Raw genomic sequence first — 24959 nt, 5'->3', positions numbered from 1 at the left:
TATTCTTTATAAGGTTAAAGAAAATCTCTCATTCTTACTTTATTGAGTTTTACTTCAAATTGGATATATGTAAAATCTTATAAAATGTTTACACACATTTGTTTAAATAATATCATTTTTCTGCTTGGTTTTATTAAGGTGGTGAATTAATTTTATCATTTTATGATTAAGTAATACGATAGATCTTTGAATTAATAAACTTGACATCATCTACATTTTATATTACTAGATTTGATTTGCTATGATAGTGTTTAATGTTTTATGTCTACGTTTACAAGAAGGGTTTTTCCATCATTTAACTTGGGTATAAAAGTCCTTCCCAAGCTTTGATATTAAGGTTATTCTGAACCAATAACATGAAGAGAGGGCATGGATTACCAGTATCAGAAGTAAAGGATCATGACCACAGAGCATACTGAAAGGATGTTTTAAACTTTACAGAAAGTATCATATATTTACAAAAATATGAATATGCCTGACAAATGAAACAGGGATATTGACATAAGAATTAGAAAACCCAGTTTCATATATATATATATATATATATATATATATATATATAAAACCATAATATATACTTCTGTTTAGGTATATATAAGTGATATGTGTATGAACTATGTGTATATATAAATATATTCATAAATGACATGAAATTATAATTAAAATTTCTCCCACAAAAAACATTCATGAATGATAGAGTTCATTCATGATATTTTAAACATTTGAGGAATTGAATAATGCTAAAGATGCCCAAAGTTTTTGAGAGAATCTCGAGTTAAAGTTAAGGAGGTAACAACATTCAAGATAACAGCAATATCAAGGCTTTCAGCTTGAAGATAAATAGATGGAAAGAGAAAACACTGCATTCAAATTTGAAGTTCATTATAGCAGACATGCCAGGATGGAACACTTAAATATTGAGAGTCAATACTTACATATGCAAATTGGGAATAATGACATTTCTATAATAAGCAGTAATATTCAGTTGAATTATAAAAGAGCAAGTCAAATTCTAAGACAATCTGTGGTAATTATTAAGATATTGTCTCTCAGCTCCAGACTTAGACATCTATAATTTAATATATTATGCTGGGATTTAAAATTCAGAAATTGTAGTTTTCTTTTCCCATCAGTCTGTAAGTTAAACTCTGCTTATAGTGAGAACCACAGAAATACTGCAAATCTGGAGGAGAAAGAAGGGATTGCTGATTCCCATATTTTTCTGCTTGTTTGTGTCCTGTTACTCTGAGAGTCACTCTGTCAATCTTCTTAATGCTGACAGTGGCAATTCTCTCCCGTGGTAGTAAGATTCATTTTGCAATTCCCCAATGTTTCCAGAAAAGACTTAACTCGACTCCCCCAAAAGACGTTAATACAAATGTCAGTTCCCAGTCCTCAAAGATAGGTCCCAGCCCACAGGGCACATCTCTGAGCTCTGAGACCTAAGCATAAGCTTATCAATGCTAACGATTCAGATGTATATTTGAATTCTAGAGAAAAAGTGACAGAGTTTTACATTTTTATCAAATACTATTAAAAACTCACTTATGGCAAGATAAGCAATTGCTTTGAGTTTAAAGAGTTATTGTACTCAAAAGTAATTAGATAGTTCCAAAAAGGGAAAATGTAACCCAGTTCATTTTTTAAAAAGTTTCTCTATCAATACAGAGATACATAGAAGTCATGATATATAAGGGATTATTTAACTTTTTTTAGTACTCAGTCCTCTCTTCAGGTTAAAAGATGCTCTATGCTAGCCCAAAATCTGTTTTCAGTAAACATACTGCTATTAAACATAAATGTCTAGGGATAACAATTTATTAATTTATATTGTTTTTAAGTGCAAATTAATCAATAATTGCCCTATGATAAAGTCTACCAACATTACTGACAAAAGTGTTACTATTTTATATTGTTTTTATTGCATTATGCTATTTTTTTCTATTGTGCTATTTGCATCTCTATAAGTTTGAATGCTGAATTTATTTAATTAGGAAAGGAGTAGTCAATGGGTTTTAATGACCAAGATAAGATTTTCATTTTCTGTCAACAAGTAAACAAATATATGCTGAAAATGACAAAAAATCAAATTTAAAGTAAATTCTGGAGGCAATTTTTGTTTAATTAAAGATAAATCAGTAGCACTTACATCATGCATTTTAAAGCTGTATGTTTGTCTCTACTGGCTTTTTCCCAGCTTTTACACCTTCCATCTAGGGCCCAGGTTGATGATAGGAACTGTGTAGGCTATGAACATATTGACAAATGTACCCTTCCTTGTTTGCTCTTCAAAAATTGAGATGAGCCTTTTAAAAATGTCTCCTTTGCAGCTGGTGATGCTAAGCTTTGACATTAGTAGGTACTGAATAGACACAACAAGAAGAAGGAGTTCCCTTTTTGGATTCCCATTATTTTCTTTGTGCTCCACGTGACTGGCATGTAGAGACAGTGGGGGTAGTATATGTGGACAGTATCAGCACCACTCACCCTAATTATGTATCAGTTGGAGTCCTGTGCACTATTTGCCATTGAAATTGAATGGTATATTATAAATGAATTACTAATGAGGCTTCTAAGTGAGCCAGTGGTTGGTTACCTGCCTCTTCTGTCAACTCAGAGTAATTCCTGTTTGTCAGTAATAGTCATGTTTATTTATCTCTTGCACTCTGCAGGGATTTTTCATACTTATCCAACAACTGTAGAAAAGTTCTTACCTGTGTTAACACCTTCTCTGCCATGCACTGATCTGCAGTCAGTTTCTCCAAGGAGATCTGAGTTCAATCCTAGAGATTTCTTCCTTGTATACTTTCCATGGGGTACTTTTTAAGAGCACTCTACTGCTTTATAGAAAACCTCCTTAGAGTTAATAATTCTTTAAGTATTTCCTTTTAAATATTTTGTGAATTTTGTTTCCTGATTGGGCCTTTAAAAAATAATAAAACATTTCCCAAGTCTTCTGCATTACTAACTTGAACTTTTATAAGTGGATCACATCAACCTGAGAAGTTTGTCTCTCAGTACATTCTTCTTTTGAAATAACATGTCAAAAAGATTCATCAAGCAATGAAAGACAAAGGATGCACATGTAATCATACAGTTAATGGCCAGAGCAATTACATTCATAATTGAGCTGAGGGGGGATAAAAATAGAACTCTTTCTCTTTAGATTCAGAATTTAACACAAAGTGAATGCCATCTGAATTTTAAAACAGGTATACATGATAAGCATGATTTTTCCAGTCTAGGAAAATGCAGTCTTTGTGAGCACTGCTCAAGAAACACATCAAAATGTTGATTAATGGGACATCACATTTGTAAAATTTTCTTGATAGTGCAATTTTATCACATGTTTGGCATAGCTATTAAGCAAATTATATATCATATTTTTCATGGAAAATGATTCCTTTTGGGGAAATGAGCCTTCAAAAATATTTTACATATATTGTCTTTTATATTTAGATGAGAAGTATATTTCATCAAGAGAAATATTTCTGACTTTTTGATGTAGATGGCACCTGGGTATATAAAAACAGTAAACATCATTTTTTGGATACAAAGTAAGAATGATACTAATGTTAACAAAATAGAAAAAGAAATGGTAATGTACTTTCTAGATTTTTCTTAACTTCTTTTGTGGTTATTTTTCTGGGTACTGAGAAGTCAATTGAGAATTTCCAGGGTGAAAATGCTTTTTTTTTTTTTTTAATATAACCCCTCTTACCACTCTGTTAATTTCTTCTTGTTTCCTGGAAAAACCGACTGTCTACAAGGAAAAGCCAGTCTATTGTTTGTTGATAAAGTCAAGGGATCCTGTGGCTTTGATTAACATGAGTAGTTTCTGATTTAATCTTGGACTACTGACTTCTGAAGTTCTTGTTAGCTGAAGATATTCCCTTTATTCTGTTACATTCAGCCTGGTACAATTCCAACTCAGTTCAGTTATCAGACATCATAACTGGAAGACACTTCAAACTCTTGTCCTATGGAAAATTTTCAACAATATTTATCGTTAGTAATATTAGCAATGTTAAGTATTAACACTGTTAGTAACAACATTGTTAAGTGTTCATGATACATCTACTTACCTTAAAATCACCTGGAGCTTTAAACAATAACAACATCAGCATTAGCTAATGGAGGGATGTAACCGCACGTTTTTATTAATTTATGGCAGAGTTCATTAACAAATATTCTTGAAAAGTTCTTCAGATAATCTATTATTCACTCAGCATATAGTATCAGTAGGAATCCTATATATAGCTCCACTGGTGTGAATAAATCTTTGCGGACTATGAATTAAGGCTGCTTGCAAATAGGAGATTGAGTTCCAAAGACATTGGCTTCATCAATGCATTATTTTACAAAAGTTGCCTTACAATTGTAAAACTTTAGCATTGTGTATATGAGTTTGAATGAATAAAATAAAAAGGCATACTGATTTGCTGGAGAACAAATAATCTCAGACTGTTTAGTAGTAATGTAGTATCACAACTGTATTATTTATTGTACAATCGTTTTTCTCATATTGATGTATAGCCAAGCCCCTCACTGGTTATTGAAGGTCTTAAAGCCATGGCCATGGGATGAATGTATCCCCATTATGAAAGTGCCAGCCTCTGAATTGTCTCTCTGTGGTTTCTACATTTGTAGTACATAATGGAGTAGAATGTATTGTTGGATGAATAATATTGGGTTTTCTAAAACACAAGGAGTAGAGTCCTCCTGGCAGATATTGGGATATATTTACCATAAAGTCAAAGAGATGAGAAGGTGATTTCTTTGAATGACAATGGCTGATTTCCTGTATATTACTTTTTCCATGAGTAGCAAAGTCAGTTGGATTTTAGTCTATCTCAATACACCTGACTAGCCATCTGGGTTTCAGCTGCTTTGAGGATCTTTTCTGTCATTAGCAATGCAAATGATCCTCAGAAGTCCTAGGAGAGTTGATTGTAGGCAATGACAGCTAAGGGACGAGGAGCCAGGCAGATTGATAGTCAGATGGCCTTGACATAGTTTATTTCTCAGCCAGATGGAGATCAACAAGTCAGAGGCAATGTCTCCTCAGTTTTTAAGAAATTGTTTTTCATGTGGTAGACTATTTGCTATATTGATGCTCAAAGACAATGTTCTTTTAAAATAACTAAATATTTATTGAAAGTTACATATACATTTGAACAATCAGAATAGTTTTATAGACATTCTTGTAAACTATAGGACGATGATCCAAAGTCTATTAAAAGACAACACATATGGAAAGAGTGTCATGGGTCACATAATACCAAATTACATTGACATTACATTGGCAGGTTAATTAAAAATAATGAATATCATATATTTGACAGGCATTCAGTCTGTGGGGATCTTCTTTTGAATTAGAAGAGTAGACATTCTACTCTTTATTTGGGCAGAGTAATATATCAAATTACAGTTGCACTATGTGATGAAAAGTAGACTCTATGTTCAATGAAATCATCAGGATCATTAGCTAATCAGTTACAAATCCCATTGCTATAGCCTCCTGAAACACAGAATGTTTATCAAAACTGTGGTTTGCAACTAGTTCATATGTAAGTTGTGTTAAAAACCTAACCTAAACCACTTCTTTTTAAGAAGGGTAGTTATAAAAAAAAAAACAACAAACAAACAGAAAAGAACAGAAGGTAAAGATGATTTCTAGGTTCAGGCAGAGGACAAGAGACATCAGGTAGAGACATAGCATTCACCACTGGTAAAGCAAAAGTCAATCAACATATTTAGAAGACACAGTTAAGAAGAGTAATATTTTGAGATGCCAAATTAGAGCAGCAGCAATCTGTAGATGAATTTGTGGAAAATGAAAGATGTTGAATAAAACAAGCAGAACTTGAGAATAAGCTTAAGCTGATCAACTTCACAATACTCCTGTAATTTAGTGAGCAACATGATGCTATAGAAAATGGTGTTACTATCATCTAAAGCTCAGCTGAAGTGAATGATGAGAATAGTGGACATGGTGTGAACTGATGGATATCAGGAAGAGCATCAAGGGAAGGCAGGAGGTGGTAAATGCACAAGTGAAAGCTGCAGTGGGGATGTGAGTATTCTTCAAAGCCTTTTGATGAAAGGTCTTCTCTGTTGGAACAGACCAGACATTCAAGCAGACCATCCATTCATGCATGATCTGGAAGAGAAGGGGCACGTGGCTAATGGACCAGAATAACTGATCCAACTTTAGTTATCCATGAGGAAGACAAAGCAAAACAAACAATAAATAAATGTCTTTTCTCAGCTAATGAGAATCACTGAGTGACTGGAACTGACAGAGTGCTGCTTGTTGATGTACCTCACCTCGCCTCGATCACTGCAACTCAGTGGAATAGGCATCATTATTACCATTTTGCCTACTAAGAAATTAAGGGTTTGCATGTCATAGTAATTACCCAGTAAATTAATCTATCAAAATTCCAAATAAATTGCTAAGCCAGATAAATCTGACTCTGAAACCTACACTAACTTTCCAGGTAGCTTATTCAATCCAAGTTGGCTTGCTTAACACTTGGCCAGGGGCTGAGTTTGGCTTGAGTTATAGAACCCATTCTGCATGAATGTTTATTATCACAGTATTATGTATGCTAACCTGAGGAGACTAGAGTAGTGAGCAGCTGAAAGAAATTTGTTACAGAACTTAACAGCCCTCTTTTTCTGATGAGAATCATGACTGTTTTCATAACCTCATCAGCTCAGTAGTCAGATATGCAAATTGGCCTTCAAGTGCAAGCCAGAATGATCTTTAAAGAATATTAGTTATTATATGCCAACTCTCCTTCAGGCTCATAGCCATCAGATATGTCACCAACTGTAGTCCTACTGGGTATAGTAAAGACAAAGGGAGAGTTTTATGAATTAAAAATATTTTGAACTTACTTTCTTTTTGATAGTAATAAGTCCCTAGTATTCAGTTTAATAACAGTCTGCTTAACATAGCAGAGCATTTACCACTTAAAATATATTAAGTTAAATGTCTGCCATAGTAAAATCAAAAGTTGTTTTTAATGTGAAATTCTCCAGTTATAAAAAGTTAAGCAATGTGTCAGATGAAAGGAACAGAAAGGTAGAAGAAAATGGGATGAAAGCCTTAAATTCATGGTTTCTCTAGAGAGATAATTGGTGCTTTTTTAAAGATGAGATATTGGAGCAAAACATATATTTTGCATGAAAATAGCAGAAAACATGTCAAATTTCCTTTAAATGCTCTGTCTTTTATCATGTGATAAATGGCTTTTCTGCAGAGTATGAAATATCTCACCCCATGCTAAAGAATAGAAAGTGATTTTCTCACACATCAGTCCTTAAAATAGGATACAACATTCACATCTCTGAATCTATCTATTGGTAAGGACTGACTGAGTGTACGTGAAGGAGAAGGACAGAGTCATTCAGTTGGGAAAGAGGAAAGATTGTGTCTTCTCACAAGTGACTTCTTTTCTTACAATAGGCCTCAAATCAATGATCCACAGGACCACAGTTATATTTATAGTTTTATTTTGTAAGATCAACATAATATTTTCAAAACAGTCTAAATTTTAATATCTAATGTAACCAGAACATATTTCTTCCAAATTTCTAAGCTATTTTCCATTCTGATTCAAAAGTTTATTTTACTTGCCAGATTCTTACAAGGTATTTGACTTTAAGGCCTTATATTTATATGAGATAGAAAATGCATAAAGATTTGTAGAATCAAACATCAACAGTGTAAAAATCTGAGAATGCCTAGTGCCAGGAAGGATATTAAAATATTCAGTGGCATAACTTCTGCTAGGATTACATGTTTTTAAAATTTTTAGATGGCGATTAGAATGGTAGTTTATATCAGAAATAAAAATAATTCTATGTCTACATTTGAACTCAGAGACTTAGATCTAAGAATGTTCATTACAACTCAGTTTATTATATAAAAATCTTAAAATTGACCTACATGTCCATCTCTGAGAACCTGATAGATGCCCAAGCTGTATTATGGGAAATGATGCAGCCATTGAAAAGGAGGTAGGCACCTCCTTTTGTGTACATTCTTGTAAATGCTCCAAGATATGGTTATGTCAACAAATTAAGTCAGACTAAGTATATGATATGAGTCTTTCAGTTCAAAATATGCAATTTGTGTATTTATATGTGTTTGTGCATAGTTACATAAAACATTAATGGAGAACTAATACATGTACCAAATTTTTAAATCTTATCTAAAAACTGGGGTGTAAAATCAAGTCTATTTTTCATTTTTGGGTTACCATTTTCAATATTCTTGAAATATTTATAATGATAATTTACTTATATACTGATTTTTAAGACATGATGATAATGAAAGCAATATAAACTACAAGAGGGATGAAATATATACACACACACATATATATATATATATATACACCTATTCATTTATTTATGTATTATTTATCTCTGTCTTATTATGTCCCCTTTTCCTAGCATACTGTCCTCAATTTCCCTTTCCAACTTCTGCCTTCCCAATAAGTAACCGTTTCCCTCGACCTTTTACACTTTAACACATACTCTCCTTAGATTGCATCAGCTACCACTTCTGTGCATATTTCTATCATAACTCTCTCTTATACTACACTGGAAGTTCAGTAAGTTCTGCCTTTTTGTTTTTCCCATTATTCTCTTGCAAAAACAAGGTCTTGGGTGACTACCTCTCATTCACCAGGAGGAACTGACACAGACATTGAATACCTTGTGATCTCCATTATGGAGGTCAGTGTGGAATTCTGCTTTCATGACCTCAGGGAAACTTACCTGTTAGCCAGGCCTTGACATGTTCTGGTTGGTAGGGACCTCAGAGTGTTTATTGAATTAGTGATTGAATTGATGAATCCATTAATCTTGCTGCACTTTTAAGGAACTGAAGACAAATTCTTCCTGAAAAGGAATATTTAGCAAAGTAGGAACTTGAAAATGAATATATAAGAGCAACAATTTAACCAACATCCCAAGGTGTCATGTGTCAGCCCTAGGACCTGATTTTAGAATCATTTCAAATTACTTGCCACAAATAATTTCTATCCCACTCATGTATATATTCAAGTGTAATTAAATAATCATTTATTCATACATTCACAAATGCTCATTGAAAAAATTTTTAGATGATATAAGCTTGCAGATAGAAAACACAATTAAAGCAGTCTGAGATCAAAGTAACAGTTCCTTTTTAATCTATGTATTAAATTCTTAAGAGGAAAAAAGAAAGCCAGGAGACTTTTTCTCAAAATTGTGGGGATATATTGTTTTTATTCATAGTTCAGTGGAAATATTATTTTCATTTTTATAGTAGTTCAAATACGTCATTTTATTAATATGCCAGTTATATTGATATTGTATGCAGTAAAAACATACATTTGAAAATTTTATAAATTTTGTATGTTTTGTTAATATTTATTTCAAATTCTGTTGGCACATCATCTTATTATTGCAATTTTCCTAATTCCCCAGAACCTGATCAGTATTTTCATAGACTTTCAGATCACATCTAATTTATACTTGTTTCTATCACTTCTAGAAATGTAGCCACCATTGTAGTTATATATCACAAGTCAGCTAGAGCACATCAGTTCTTAGACAACACGTAGGGACAGCTGATATCATGAAGCAGAATATCCACTGACCCATGGAGCTTCTCCATGTTTCCAGCCATGCCTGCCAGCTCTTCTTACTAAATAAAACATGGTGTCTAGTGATCACATATTTTCAACATTAGCACATTTATCCCAAATTTTTTGCTGCCTCCCCAGATTTGTGTAAAATACATATTATCTTATAAAATACTTTTGCTATGATTTTATAGATGAAACCTTACCACTAGTAAGTTTTATTAATTGATGGTGGCAATAATATAGACTATACCTATGGTATAGAATCATTTTATTTAAGGTTACTGATTTAGTGGAAATGTCACAATTAGGATCCAAATTTAAAGTTAGATCACCAAATCAATGTGGAAATTTTATTTAATTAATATAACAATTTTGCAAGTATGAATTACTGTCACCTCATCAAAAAGGAAATTAACCAAACTTTGTTAAAGAGGAAAACCTAACAGAAAAGATAAAAATATAGAGAAGTTAAAAATATATATAATTTCTCTAACAGCGAATGTATAGCATACCTATGCCAGCAGTGAAAAATTTCCTTTCTCCAAAAGAAAAATTAATTATGAGCTCATGAGATTCAAAAGCTGACATGGTCCATTTTTCTTTAAGAATAAAATATATATTTATAATGCTGGAGAAATAAAATTTATAAGAATGATCTGTCAGTGTTGACTTAAAGGAACTATAATATTTAGTTTTTCCTTATGATTAAAAAGTATAGAAACATGAATTTTCAAAGGACATTAAAGTGAATCTCAAAAACTGCCCATTTTCAGTTTTAAAATTCAATAAACAAAGAAGGAATTGAGGGGAAAATATTAATTGGTAGTTTGTTATTAGCCAATTCTTTTTGGATGTTATGCTGTTTCTTTGATCATGATAGATTTGTCTGAGAAAAAATCAAGCCAAGGACTGTACATTGTTAGAGAATACGTTGGTGTTAACAGTTATTGGGGACCACAAATCAAGTCAAGATGGTGCCTGGCAGTTTGCCAGGAGGAGTGGTTCCAGAGGCAATGCCACCGAGCCATTAAGATGGTGGAGATTCCTTATTGGCTGATTGCTGTATCTGGATGATGCTAATTGAGTCAAGCTGTGTGTAATCAGTTAGGTATATATACCTCTGCTGTTCCGCAGTAAAGTGGCTCCCGCTACCTTGGGTGCCCGCTACCTTGAGTTCCCACTACCTTGAGTTCCCACTCAGTTCCCGCTGAGTTTCCCCGCAATAAAGCAGTTCCCCCGCTTGCTTCAACCTTCAAGTTGCTTGTCACCTCCTGGTTATTTTGCCCAGGGACTGCGGCAAACAGTATTATTTTTTCATAGACTTCCTGATATAGAATCTAATTAAAGTTGATATAATAAAATATTGTGTGATATACAGAATCATCTACTGCCCTTGGAAAGGAAATTGTACTGTAAGCTTGATTGATTAGTGCATTTCTAGAATGTTTATTTTTCAATAAGGGAAAAGAATTCTATTTGGAATAGTTTTATAGTTAAAAACGGGGATCTGGAGCAAGTCCCCATACTGTGAACCTATTTATTACTAAACACATAACCAAGGTTGAGAACTGACTGTTATTACAACCAACTTCTTACAGAACTCTAAAACAATGAAGAAATTTTATATTGTCCAAATTTGTAGAACCTAAAGAATTTCAGTCTAAATATTATCTCAGAGACAATTTTAAAGAGATGATTATGTGGAAATTTTTACATAATTTAAATATATATTGCTCGAGGAGGAGACTTTTTAAAGCCACATATACTTGGGGAAAAAAGGAGTTAAAGTAAGATAAATGGAAGATTTCATTTTTTTTATGACTTATCAGAGCCCTTTATGTGCTATTAGTTGTGTTATTGTTGCTGGCAGAAATTGGATCAGGTCATGTGCCATGGATTCAAAGAATGAACATCCTGAGCGCAGAGTCAAGCAAACAAGAAAATTTGTTAAGAAGGGGAAAGTACAGACCTCCCAGCACAGTGCATGGGAGGGGCAGGAGTACCATTTCTGTCTTAAGCCCAATCTCTTTTAGGGCTTCTGTAGAGAAGTTTACTACTCCCCATTCTGATTTGTTTCTGTTTCTGGGAGTTTGAGCTAATTGATTGGTTGTTTCTTATCTAGCCATTTCAGGGTTTTACTCGGGACCCCCTGTTTTCTTCACTCTTAATTAAGTGGTGATGTGATTTAGCTAATTCATTCTGTTTTGCTAGTGTATCCTGTTTTGCTAGTTTGTCTTATTTTGAAATGACTTTTCCCATGACCTCTTTCTTGATCCTACTCTGATCGCCTATAAGACCTCTATCTCTATAAGACCTCTTGCCTCCTTCTTTTTATTTATTTATTTATATTATTTTTAAAAAGTATGACAGAGGAATGCATTACAATTCATATCACACATGTCGTTCCCTTCTTAGGGAGAAATAGTCAATAATGTGTCCCACAGTATTTGATGACTGAACATAGAACATTGACACTTGAACAAGCAAATTATACAAGAATTCTGATCCAAATGTAGTGAATAATTGCTGTTTTTCTGCATTTAAATTGCTTCTAGATTTGAGTTATGTGTTTCCAGATTTTAGATATGTGTTCCCCAAAAGCTCATGTGTAAGACAATGCAAAAAGGTTCAGAAGTGAAATGGTTGGGTTTTGTGAGCCTTAACCCAATGAGTAAATTAATCCCCTGATAGGGATTAATTGATGTTAACTGTAGGCAGGTAGGGTGTGGCTAGAGGAGGTGAGTCCCTGGGAGGTGTCCCTTTGGGGTATATATTTTGTCTTTGTGGAACAGAATTTTTCCTCTTTGCCTCCTGGTGTGATATTCAGCCTCACCTAGAGCCTGGAGAAATAAAGCCAGCTGTCTATGAACTGAGACCTCTGAAGCCATCAGCACCCAAACAAATTTTCCTCCTCTAAAATTATTCTTGTCAGGTTTTTCAGTAACAGCAACAAAAAACTGACTAAAACAGATCCTAAAACACAATTGATTATATCAGTAGGAGTTTGGCATTAGGCAGAATTCTACAAATGATTAAGTTTCTCATTTTTATTAAAGAAATGAAGATGAGTAAGCAAATACTTACCTAAAGCTATAAGAGCAAAGGTAGTTTTTGTATGTCCTAAAGCAAGTAAAATACTTTCATATAGTCAAAGTATCTTGTGAAAAGAAGCATGTCAAGTGAAATTATGAATATCTAGCAAATTATTATTTTTTGGATTTACTTTTAATTGTAGATGGACATGATAGCTTTATTTAATTTGTTTATTTTTATGTGGTGCTGAGAATCAGACCCAGTGCTTCACCAGTGGTAGGTAAGATCTCTACCACTGAACTATGGCCCCAGCCCAACTAGTAATTTTTTTTTAGTTTCCAGTTTTAGCATTTCTCATGTAGTCTTCTATGCTACATTAAATAAAGAAGATAATATAATGTTAGTCTCTTGACAAATACAAAAATTATACAAGACAATTTTCACATATTTTGAGGAACTAAAATGTGACTCCAATATTTAATCTGTATAAATATAATAACTTATTTTTATTAAAATTAGATTTTATGATTTTTTTCACTGTAGCCTGGTTAAAATCAACTTATTTGACAATTGATACATGGAGAAAATTGGTATCTGAAGAAGAGAAAAAATGTCAGTGATAAGATCCAATAAGTGCACACATTTTCTAATAACTCTACACACATGCCACCTGGGCAGAATTGCATCTAAATCTAATTCAATAAATGGAACTACAATATAAGAGGCAGCTACACAAGAAGGTACCTATCTTTTCTAGTTGAAAAATTTTGCATTTTTAGTCTAAAAGAAGGAACCATTCATCAGAGTAGAACAATTTTTAGCAGTACCTGCTGATTAGAAATTATGCAAAAAAATCACTTCTTACATGCTTAATTGGGTTATTTTCTTTCGTTCTTTTTTTTTTCCCAATAAGCATCTCAAGGAAAGATATTTCTCAAGATTTGAAATAGTGTAGATGAGCCAGTGCTTGAAGGTATTTTCTCTATTATTTATAGAAAATATGGAAATATTTTCACTTGGAAGATTAACAAGTTGAAATCAGAAAATCTAAAATTTTATGGCTCTCAAATTTATATATAACATTTAGGTCACTTGATTACTAGGCTGCTCCATTTTTACTGTTGTAGTTGGTAATAATAAATGTCTAATCCTTTGATACATTTAATAATGGCATTTTTTTCAAGTATTGCACAACTGAAAGCTTAGTGTCTTGCTAAGTGGGAAGTGAAATATGAAGACATTGAGTAATTTCGTCCCAAGCACTCTGACCTCTCAGCTGGTGAACACACACACTTGCCACTAGAAGAATGATAAATTTAGGCCTTCCCAGGCTTTTTTCTCCTAATACTTTTAAGAAGCCAAGGAGACTTAAAACCAACTAGAATCCCCTGTAGGCCATACTTTTCAAGGTCTTTAGTCAATGGAAATTTTCCTCTTGTGTTTTCAGTATCTGCCAGATACTGAATCAGAGCTGCCTTAAGCAGGTCAACTGTCTCTCTGGCTTCTGTTGCTTTGCTGGTCACAGATCAGTGACTGTACTGTTTATAGTACATGCTGATCCTACCATAGTCCACTGATTTCCACATCACTGGCAGGATCTTGTTAATTCCAAGACCAAACCTTTTTCACATCTCTGGTATTCCCTCTCTCGAGTCAGTGATGAACTCACTTTCTTTCCTTAGGTAGAGCCCTTCCAGTGCAGTGTTTCAGAGCCCATTCATTTTTTTCAAGACTGGCTTCCTTCAGGAGTGTACAGATACAAGAGATGTCACCCAGTTTCTGCGGGTGCCTATCCATCCCAAAACCCAGCCTCTGAAACAGGCCCAACCCTGTCAGTACTGTGCTTCACTCATTGTGATTTTTCTCTGAAGAGCCCTATTTTTTTCCTAGTCTGCTTTTTAAAAATGAAGCTAGCATTGTTTAAGTATTGCTTTTAGATCCAAAAAGAGAAAACCCGAATCAAACTGAAAGCGGTTTTGAAAAATCAGGATTGGGTCCTCATATCCCTGGTGTTCAAGATTAAACATCTTAGAAATGCTGAGGCAATAAAACAAGTTTATTTAAGGGATAGGGAAGAGAGAGAGAGGGTGGGGGGCTCCTCCGGATAGGAGGGGACCCATAGAGATGGTGCCAAGGGAGTGAGTGGGGTGTCCCACCCTTTTTATTGATTTCAGGTTTCCTTTCTTCTCATGGCCCCTCCCCAATCCTGCTTACCTGGTGGCCAAAAGGCAGGAAGACAGCTGTCCCAGGGATGTTGGAAAGTGTGATCCTTCCCTCCCCTGGAAACTGTTAGCAAGGGATTGGGGAAGTGCAATCAACCCATTTCCTTTTTTTTTTTTTTTTTATTACTAGCTACTTGTCCTTTGCCCTGGTCTCAAAACGGTTTTCAGTAAAAGGTGTAAATGTAATGTAAATGATGAGTAGAGAAGTAGGTATAAAAGTAGGTATAAATCAGAAAGAGCCTGATTGGGGACTCTAGCAGCATTGCCTTCTGGGCTCCACTCCCTCCGGATTACCTACATAGCAGTTCATCACTCCATACAGGGATCACTCAACTGCTCTGTGTCATCTTTCTTGGGTACAGTAATCCTAAACCTTAAATCTTTAGAACACAAGTTTGTTTCTACATTGCAATGAGAAGGAAATTTACTTTAAAAAAGAGCAGTAGGAATTATATACTCATTCTTGAACCAATTGTTGTGAAAAGGACACAGTTCAAATGAATGAGAATCTACCCTATAAGTTGTAAACTCCACATAAAGACAGAATAATGCCTTCACAAAGAAGATGAGGTCAATCCTGGATTTGGACTGACCTAATTTTTAAATCTTACTCCCCACTTTTGCTTTCCTTAACATACAGCACAATGAGATGCTATTCTAAGTTCAGATTTCCAAGATTCCTAATGATAACCTAATGTTATCATTGATAAATACTGGCACTTAAGCCCGAGATTTCCAGAAATTTTAATGAGATCATTATTCTTGTGGCTATGTGGGGAGAAAGCTTGGGAGGTATTTTATACATAAATGTTCCTTGGTCACCACACGTTCATATCCATTATTTGCACCTCTGTGAGGCAATGAGAACTTTTAGTTCTGAAATTAAGAATGACTGCTTTCCAATAGTGTGGGTCATGTTGGAGAAATTTCTTCTAATTACAAGATTTAAATATGATGACTTCTAACTTGTCAGTCCCATTTTCTCTCTGCTCCTCATCTTTGCCTTCCAAAACTTTGTGGGAAAAATGTCACTAAGTGTTTTAAAATAATAATTTGAAAAATACTAGATAAATAAAAAGATTTGGCTATCTGAACAGTTTTCTTCTTTCAATTTTTTCCCCTCTTTTTCAGTCTGAGGATCTCCTATTCCCAGGAATATTAATAATGACTGGCATATTTAAATAACTGACAAGAATATCCAGGTTAAATACATTTCTGAATCAAATACAAAAAAAAGTATCTGGAATTAAAAAAAAAAAAAGTTCAAGTATTTTGGTCATCCAGCCATGGTGAGAATTTTGCTTCTGCCATACTTTTCCTTTTATATGACTATGTTTTTATCAGCAAAATAAAGATAATAATTTCTCTCTTGTGGGGTTTTAAGGGTTAAATAAGAACATTTATATAAAAAATAGCAGTGTGAATGCCTGGTACATGATATATTCATTATAAATATTAGCTTCCTCTTCTATCATTCATGATTTTTTTTCCTTATCAGTGATTACACAGAGGACCAATGTGTATAAATACACTCCACTCCTCAATAAAAATATGAATGTCATATTGATCCCCTGTCATCTAGGGCTCTATGTAATCATTAGAAAGGAGACATAAAGGCTTTTTATTTTGGGATCCTTGTCAAGTTCTTGATCATTAAAGTGAAGGCTGAGACCTACACTGAACTCACACCTGGAAGATAAGGACAGTGAGATGTAAAAGAAAAAAATTATACTGGACAGAGCTAACAGGCAAAACAAATGGTTCAAGATTGTTGAAAGACGGGAGTGAGATTGAACTCAACTTCACCAAAATAGAAGGTGAGACCGTTTTTTAAGTGTTCAGGTGAGCTAGTGGAAAAGTACTGGGAGACATTAGAGAAAAGCTTCTCAGTGTGATCAGGCCTTTATTGTTTGCTAATTGATGCAACTTTCTGCCTTTCCACAGAAACTGGGAGATAGGGATCCTGATTTTATTTCAAAATGATGGCTTGAGAAAAAGCTTTCAGGGATTGTAATCTAGTGAAAGTCTGGGAGTTTTGCACCTCAAAGGGGCAGAGAAAGAATTTGCAATTGTAAATTATCTAAACTAAATGTCTGAGGAAAGGGAAACCAGGGGGCTCTGGTCAGGTATAAACCTGTCTATAGTAGAGTCAGAGGAACCTTAGCATGGTTTTGGCCAGTGATGTAGTTGGAGCAGCACTGGCTTTCGGGGACACCTAGGATTGAGCCCTGAGGGAAATATGTTGGTTGCTTCAGGTCCTGTCTCAGAAATGGGTGTCCCCAGACCTTCCAGCTCAGATCAGAAGCCATATTCAACAGGAAGTGTCAGGGTTATTGTATAAAGAAAAAACTCCACCAAGGACAGAAGAAAAATAGATTTATTTGCTAGGAAAATAAATTTCAATAGGATATTCAATAAGATGGAATTCATAACTACAATAACTTATTTAATCATTGATTTTCTTTTGAACGACACATTTTTGTTGAATTCACATGACATAATCATACCAGAAATCCAAATTGGAGTTGTCATTTTTATACTCAAAGATATTCCAAATAACACCTGTCTTTTTTTTTTTTTTCAGGAAAAAGGAGGGAGATAAACCTTTGCTGCTAGGCAGTGGTGCACTCCTGTAATCCCAATGGCTCTGGAGGCTAAGGTAGGAGAATTGTGAGTTCAAAGCGGGCCTCAGCAATTTAGCAAGGCCCTGAGAACTCAGCAAGACCCTGTCTCTAGATAAAATATTTTAAAAGGACTGGGGATGGGGCTCAGTGGTAAAATGCCCTGGGTTTAATCCCCAGTACCAAAAAAAAAAAAAAAAAAGAAAGAAAGAAAAAAGAATTGTTTGCTGTCAGAAATGTGATACTTTGTGCTCTATGAGAAAACTATACAGGGACAAAAGTGAAATTAATGAGAAAGTGAAAGTGTGCCTCTCATTCCCCATGATGATACACTAAAATAAAATGCAAGCAATAGATTGGTTTGGCTCAAATACCAACGTAACAGTGATCCACTTCATGCATTGAATAATTGAGGCTTATTTTTAAAAAGACATATTTCCTTTTCTTTGTCTCCCTCTCCCCATCCCTAACCTGGAGAGGGGAACAGAATTGCCTTTCTTTTTCCATTTACTCAAAACTGTGTCCTCATTATTGATTGGCACTGGGGACAAGGCTTTCTATAACACCACTGTTGGAAATTACAGCTCTTTCATCCCTTTCCCCAAAGAAACTTATACTTCAGTCTGTCAGTTTCTGAGCTACATCATTCTGCCTAATTACTAGCTTCTTTATTAATAGAACTGTATCTGTACCTTGGTGAATTTGTCTTCTTAAATAATAGAGTTGATAATGTACCATTCCTGGGATTACAGGCATGTGTCACCATGCCAGGGTGTGACTCAAAATCTTTCAGATTCATTGCTAAGATTATGTTGGCCATTCTTATCTTTTTATGTCTCCAAATAAATTATAGAACCAGTTCATCAACTTACAAAGAAAAAAAATACCTTCTGGAGTTTCAGATGGGACTACATTGAATTTATAAATGAGTGGAGAACTGATGTCTTTAAATTATTGAATAATTGATTAACATTGAATACACCTGACTTTATGTGGGTTTTCCTTATTTTCTCCAGATATTATACAAGTGGTGATTTTGTTTTTGTTTTTGTCTGTGAAGTGTTACATATCTGTCATTAGACTTATTCTTTTTTTTTAATTTAATGCCTAGTACTAGGGATTGAAATCAGGGGCATTTTACCACTGAGATATATTCCCAACCTTTTTTTGTTTATTTGCTTTTTATTTTGAGGCAGAGTCCCTCTTAATTGCTGAAGCTCACCTTGAACTTGGCATCCTCCTGCCTCACCTTCCAGAGTCACTGAATTACAGGTATGTATCATGGTGTTCACCTGTATTTATTCTTTTTTTTTCACCTGTATTTATTCTTATTTGTGATTATTTTAAATCTATCATAAATGATTTTTAGTTTTTAATTTAAAATTTTTATTTATTTGTTGCTAATATATTAAAATAAACCCAATCATATACTCAGTTACCTTTTGAAAATGCTAATTTTAGTATTTATATGAAGATTTTATTAGTCTGTATAATTATTTTAACTGTAAATTTATTTAAAAATATATATTTTTTCTAATTTATATAATTTTAACTTTGATTTCTTCTGCTGGTGAGGATCTCCATTAATATGTGTAAATTTATACATCAGATTAAGAATATTTGTTCTATTTATTATTTGCAAGGAGTTTCCTTTTTTTTTTTAAGAAAGAGGGAGAGAGAGATTTTTTTTTAATATTTATTTTTTAGTATTTGGCGGACACAACATATTTGTCTGTATGTGGTGCTGAGGATCGAACCCAGGCCGCACTCATGCCAGGCAAGCGCACTACTGCCTGAGCCACATCCCCAGCCCCGGAGTTTCTTTTTTTGTGAATGTTATTTGATATAATTGCATATTCAAGTGCTACTATGCTTCTCTTTTATTTTCTATTAGGATGATAAATTATATTCATTGGTTTTAAATTTTAAACTAACATATTCCTGGACAGAACCTATTATTAATTATTGCTAAACTGAATAAAATAATATTTTTACTTAGGATTTTTTTAATTTCCAGGAGGTGTTGATCTAACCTTTTCCTTTCTGGAATTATTCCCTTGCACTTAACTTTAATATTGTCCTGAATTCACAGATCATATGGAGCTTTAAATCTTTTTATTTTTTCTGAAACAAAATTATGGAAAAGTTTTTTTTTTTTTTTTTTTTTACCATTTAAACATATTTAAAGGATTTCAGTTGTGAAATCATTGATGAAAGGGCCTTTCTTTGAGGAGTGCTTTTAAGTTGGATATTCTAGTTACTTAATAGATCTAGGCCTTTTCCATTTTTCTAACTCTTCTGGCTGTTTGAGGGACTTGGATTATTTTTTAAGGAATTCCAATTTATATTGATATTTTTTTAACTTTTTTTTTTAAATCAGGGATGGAACCCAGGAGTGTTTAACCACTGAGCCACATCCCCCTCGTATTTTTTTATTTTTTACTTTGCAACTGGATCTGAGTTGCTGAAGCTGTCTTTTTACTTAAGATCCTCCTGCTCAGCCTCCTAAACTGCTGGGATTACAGGCAAACACCATCAAACCTGGCCTTGATTTTTTTTTCCCCCAATTGGTGCATTATAGTTCTATTTAAAAGTAGAATACATTTTGATCTGTTTATACATTCCATGACAAAGTTTGGTTAATTTTATTCTGCTGTTCCTACCCTTTTCCATCACTTCTTCCTCCTGCTCATTTTTCTTTCTCTATTTCACTATTCTCCCTTCTATTTTCATGAGATTCCCCTCAACTTTTAAAATTTCTTATTTCTCTCTAGCTTCTGCATATAAGAGAAAAACTTGATCATTGACTTTCCAATTCTGGTTTATTTCACTTAGCATGATGTTCTCCAGTTTCATTCATTTAAAAGAAAATAACATAATTTCATTCCTTTATTTATTTATTTGTTTGTTTTAATTAGTTATACATGACAGTAGAATGCACTTATATACTTTGATATATCATACATAGATGGGATATAATTTCTCATTTTTCTGAGTATACATATTGTAGAATCATATTGGTCATACAGTCACATATATACATAAAGTAATAATGTCTGTTTCATTCTACTATCTTTCTTATCACCACATCCCCTACCTTCCCCTCTTTTCATTTCCCTCTACCTAATGTAAGGTAATGCTACTCTTTCTTTCTTTCTTTTTTTTTGCCTTTATCCATGTGTTGGTTTTTTTTGCATTACAATTCTTAATAAACATTTATACCACATTTTTTTGTATCTCTGTTTGTATATAAAGTATGTTGACACTCAATTCATGTCATTCCTCTTTATGATGGAATAAAATTCCATTGTGTAAGTATATCACATATTCGTTATTCATTGATCCATTGACAGACACATGGTAGTTCCATAGTTTGACTACTGTGCATTGTGCTGCTATAAACATGGGTATGCATGCATCACCATAGTATGCTGATTTGAGTTCTTTTGGATAAATGCCAAGGAGTGGGTAGCTGGATCATTTGGAAATTCCATTCCTAGCCTTTTGGGGAAACTTTAAACTGCTTTCCAAAATGATTGTACTAAGTTGTAGTCCCACCAATAATTTATAAGTCACATCCTTACCAGCATTTATTGTTATTTGTATTTTTGTGATTACTACTTTAATATTAAATGTATTGACATTAAATTGTTTATACTTTCCTTTCATTGTAATTTAAGTTTTTAAAATCTGTAGTCATGTCTTTTTATTGCTATGATATAATAAGTCATTTTTTATTTATTAGCCAAACAAAGTTTTTCAACTGCATTATTCTTTCACAGACTTAACTTTTTTGTTTGTTTGTTTCGGTATGAGGGATTAAATACTGGAGTGCTTTACTACTGAGTCACATCCCAGCCCTTTTGATTTTTTATTTTGAGACAGTGTCTTGCTAAGTTGCTTAGAGCCTCCCGAGGCTGGCTCAAATTTGTGATCCTCCTGCTTCAGCCTCCTACATCACTGGGATGACAGGCCTGCACCACTGAGTCAAACAAGAAAGACTTTTAATGTTTTTGTTTTCCCCACTGTGTTCTTTAATCTATATAATTAATAAATTCGTCAATTATTGTGATGATGAAATCATGGAACAAGTTTTTCACTCATTTCATTTTTTTAAATATTTTTTTGAGGATAGTTTTTCAGAAAAAAAAAAGGGGGGGGGGAGGTAGTACATGTTTTCCCATACACCACATAGTATTAACATCCTCATTACTATGGTATATGTATCTCAGTTAATGAGTTAATGTTGATGCCTTTCTGTTATCTATATTCATATTCATTCTTCATTTGGAGATCCTTAGTTTCTACCTGGTGATGCTTTTCTGTTTTAGAGCCTTTTCATGGATGCCACATTTCATTTAGAGGCCATGTCTCCATAGGTTTCTTTTCACTGGTATGATTTCTCACACTTTCCTTCTTTTTAATGACATTGACAGTTCTGAGAATACAAGTTAGGTATTTTGTAGAATGTCTGACATTTATTTCATCATTTTTCATATAATGAGGAGAAAAGACATAAATAAATGAATGGGAACAAATTCTCATTTAAAGAATACAGATGTAGGGTGCCATTTTCAGCTCATTATATCAAGGATGCATACTGTTGGTGTGTAGTTCAGTGGAGCTGGAAAGAGAGCTGAGCTGCCAGGTGTTGGGGAGCCAATTAAAGAAACATGCCTGAAATGAAAGTACCAGGAAAGGCTTTAATCACTTTCTGTGATGCTATAAGCAAGGTGCTAAATCAGAGAAAGTGTAACTGCTCCATTTACCTCATGGATTAGTTCACTGGTTAAGAGTCAGGGAGATCACAACAGGCATTTGGATCACTTTTCTGCCTAGGAGCCCCAAATAAAATGCTCCTGTAATTTTACAGAGGGAGAGGCTCAAGGATTGAGGGCAAGCCGTAGGCTGGGAGTGAAAAATATTGAGTCAGAATGGAAAAGTTGTTTTCAAGGTTTCCTTCTCAGGAAATCTTCAAATGGAGTTCCCTGGACTACAAAAGCAGGTATGTATAAGATGGCCAGTCAAGGACTCCTAAGTCCTTGTCCACTTCCCTTGGAGATTGTGTAGGACACTATTTGTGCCTGATTTGTTGTGAGGAGGACAGCTGCTGCCCCTCAGGACTGCCAGATAAAGGTTTTGTACTTGCCTGTGGTTGGGCTCGAAAAATCACACATAAGAATTTGTCTAAAAGCTAGAAATCTTTAATTAACAAAACAACTCCCCACTGACGATCCTAACCTGCTTGCCTGGGTGCCAGCGTGTGTCAAGTTCCTTTTATAATGCTACTCTTTTTCAGCTTCCTTTCCATACTGTTTTCTTTGGAAGAAGATCACAATAGCAGACAACAGTTAGGGTAGTTATGTTGACCATATATTTTTGTGTGGGAGGGTATCACTAGGGATTGTACCCAGAGGTGCTCTAATACTGAGCTACATCTCCAGCCCCCTGGCCCTTTGTTTTAGATTTTGAGACAGGATCCCCCCAAATTGTCAAGTTTGGCCTTGAAATTGTGATCCTCCTGCTTCAACCTCCTGAGTTGCTGGCATTACAGACATTTGCCACGGCTCCAACAATAACCCCTTTATGAGAACAGTGTTATTTATATAATATTTTATTAATTTTTTACTAATTTATACAATTTATTTAGAGTTTCACGTCGTATTTGTCTGTTTGTTTCACTAATTTAATTACTTGGTGAATTGCATTATTTTCTGATGCAAACCCACATTTCACTCATTGAAATGAACCTGACTCGGTTATGATACATTGCCCTTTTTATCTACTGGTGAGTTTATGCTGTTGATATCTCTATCTATATATCTATATCTGCCTATCTACATAGGTGTATAAATGGATAGATATTAGCATTTTTCAAGTAGATACACAAGACAGAACCATGTATGATTTTCCATGTTTTGAAGTGTCTTCTTACAGTTTTCCACCTTGAATTATAGCTATTTATGAACAAGTATTGTTTCCCTAACACACTTTGTGATACTTGGTGAAAATATCTACAGCTTCTCTGGCTGAATATCTGTCCAACTCCTTGATACACACTTTTAAAGAAAACTATGTATATTAAGTAGTTGCTTCAAGTAAATAAGTGAAAATTATAAATGAGTTTAGACCAAAGAGCAGTAGATCAACTCTGGCATTCTCTCTTACCATTCCCAGTAGTCTTTGCATTTTATAGGGGAATACTTGAGTAGTTAATACTGTGGTTTGTTAATGTTGGCAATTATTTGAGTTTAGAGCTCTTTCCTACTATTTTTCAATTAAGCCCAATGTGTAAGTTTGTGTTCTTTTTTCTTATGTCTACTGCTGTCTGTGATAACAACCATAGAACTGACAGTTGAAATTAGACATTTGCTTAAAGACATTTGCAAATTATTCACTGTCTAAACCTATTTCTCACTTTAGTTTCTTATTCCTACCAATCTCACCATTACTTATAGGTATTTTATTTTCTCAGTGAAAAAAATGTAACCCAGAAACAGTGAGAACTTGCTTGATGTTATATAAATAGTGATTAATAGGTCCAAATTACATGTGTCCTGACTTAGACATCATTTCCTTTTCCAAACTTCCTCTCATTAAGATGAAATCATCATTTGTGAACATTTTAGGAAGACTTAATCTTCTTTCTTTAGACCAATGAGCATTATTTTACAAGTTATTTCCAAGAAAATTATAGACCTTATAATACAAGAGTTTATTTATCTCATATCTCTTTATTGTGAGAGAATGAACTCACAGCTGTGAATGGTTCTTTGGAGACACAATAAGTGCTAAGTAACAGCAGCCTGTCACCAAAAGATTAATGTGCCCAATTATCAGCTGTGTCTTGCCCCAGCAATGTATGAACTGAAGAGCACAGAGGTGAGTTCTTCAGTGCCAATGCTTTGATTATGTGACCTAAATTCAAAGTTTATTTCATTCAACATTATTATGATTTGGATATGAGATGTCCCCCAAAAGCTCACATATGAGACAATGCAAGAAAATTCAGAGGAGAAATGATTGGATTGTGAGAGTCTTAACCCAATCATTGAATTAATCCCTGGTGGGATTAACTGAGTGGTAACTGGAGGCAGGTGAGGTTAATTGGGGGTGTGACTATGGGGTATGTATTTGTACCTGGAGAGTGGAGTCTGTGCTCTCTGCTTCCTGATGTGAGCTGATTCCCTCTGCCATGCTCTCTTGCCATGATGCTGTGCCTCATCTGGAGCCCCAAGAAATGAAACCAGCCTTCTATGGACTAAGACCTCTGAAACTGTGAGCCCTCAAATAAGTTTTCCTCCTCTATAATTGTTCAGGTCAGATCTTTCAGTTACAGAAGAACTGACTAAAACAAACATAATATGCACTTTAAATGTTTCATCAGTTCACTGGCATTAGTTGATAACCTAGTAGGTTCAAAGAACATTGCA

General features: G+C 34.1%; 1 long non-coding RNA gene across 3 annotated transcripts; it reads right to left on the bottom strand.

The window, feature by feature from the left end:
• Nucleotides 1–628: 628 nt before the first annotated feature.
• Nucleotides 629–24801, bottom strand: LOC124081084 (uncharacterized). 3 transcript variants are annotated; one of them, XR_009225198.1, is made up of 3 exons: nucleotides 24667–24801; nucleotides 8797–8919; nucleotides 629–3980 (listed from the first exon to the last, which is right to left on the bottom strand). It is a non-coding gene; the product is annotated as an uncharacterized LOC124081084 (long non-coding RNA). The 3 variants fall into 3 exon arrangements; XR_009225199.1 differs by lacking the exon at nucleotides 24667–24801 and adding an exon at nucleotides 14898–14981; XR_006847942.2 differs by lacking the exon at nucleotides 629–3980 and adding an exon at nucleotides 5022–6163.
• Nucleotides 24802–24959: the final 158 nt, after the last annotated feature.

Source organism: Marmota monax, unplaced genomic scaffold, assembly GCF_021218885.2.
Source record: "Marmota monax isolate L192 unplaced genomic scaffold, Marmota_monax_Labrador192_F-V1.1 WCK01_AAM20220418_F8-fsc00834, whole genome shotgun sequence".
NCBI classification, from domain to species: domain Eukaryota; kingdom Metazoa; phylum Chordata; class Mammalia; order Rodentia; family Sciuridae; genus Marmota; species Marmota monax.
This window is presented reverse-complemented; position numbering and strand designations above follow the sequence as displayed.